Source organism: Elephantulus edwardii, unplaced genomic scaffold, assembly GCF_000299155.1.
Source record: "Elephantulus edwardii isolate Elephantulus edwardi_28Jun2011 unplaced genomic scaffold, EleEdw1.0 scaffold00003, whole genome shotgun sequence".
NCBI lineage: Eukaryota > Metazoa > Chordata > Mammalia > Macroscelidea > Macroscelididae > Elephantulus > Elephantulus edwardii.
In genome coordinates, this window is record NW_006399753.1 from 35,314,371 (window position 1) to 35,315,446 (window position 1,076).

Consider the following 1,076-nt stretch of genomic DNA (forward strand, 5'->3'; position numbering starts at 1 on the left):
GAATATAAAAAAAATTTAAATCTATTGTAAAATTCAAGACCACACTTTTGTGTCATTCTTGAAGGTGATTCATTCACCATGTGTAAAACAAACACAAAGAAGATGGATAGATAAAGAACCAGAACCTGGACTCAGGATAGATACATAGAGAAACATACTTTTAAAGCTTCTTATAGATTCTCATTTCTTGATGACATCTTCATGAGTCAAGCAAAATACTGTACCATGTTTACAGGCATGTATCATCCACCAGAGGGCTGTTTGTACAGAGATTCTGAACTCTGTGAACAGTCCTTTCTGAATTCAGGCCTCCCAGGCTTTCATTGCCTGAGTAGCAACGGGCAAGTTTCTTAGCATCTCTAAGCTTCAGTTTCCTCAGCTGATAAATGAATGTAAAATAGCATCTAATTCAGAAAGGTATTGTGAGAATAAGATATAATACTAGAAGAAAGAATGTTTGGCAGTGCCTTGCACATGTTAAGTATTCAGTACAGTTACCTGCAGCAAGCATGAATCCAGGGTGAATCAGAGGTGAGACTAAAATGACTGATGGAGATTCAGCCCACGCCTGCATTCGCATGGGTTCCTGAGAGTGCAAGAGTGACTGGAGGAACAGGTGGGAAAGGAAAGACAGATTAAAATCAGAAGGCATTCCTGGTTAATCGCTTAGGGAGATGTCAAGAAGAAACAAAATGGAAATCTCCACAGGCTTCAGTAATTTGTTATCTTTTTTCCCTCATTTTAAATTAATATTCACTTTCACACTGTTTGCAATTTTGCATTCCTTGTCCTAAAGAGGACCCCCCAACTCGTTTAATCCTCAGGCCCCACACAATCTGTATTTCCCCCTCAATGCTATAATTACAGCTTCACCATAATCCTGGAAGATGGCTAGTTTCAGCACCTCACAGTTAGGAAATTAAAGTTCTGAGAACTAAATCCTATCCCCAAGTATATACAGTAGGACCTGGCAAGGCTGCAATTTGAAATCAAGTCTCTCTACAACCAAAATCCAGACTCTTTCCACAGCACTTACTATTTTTAAAAAAATTTTATACTAGTTTATTTACAAAATT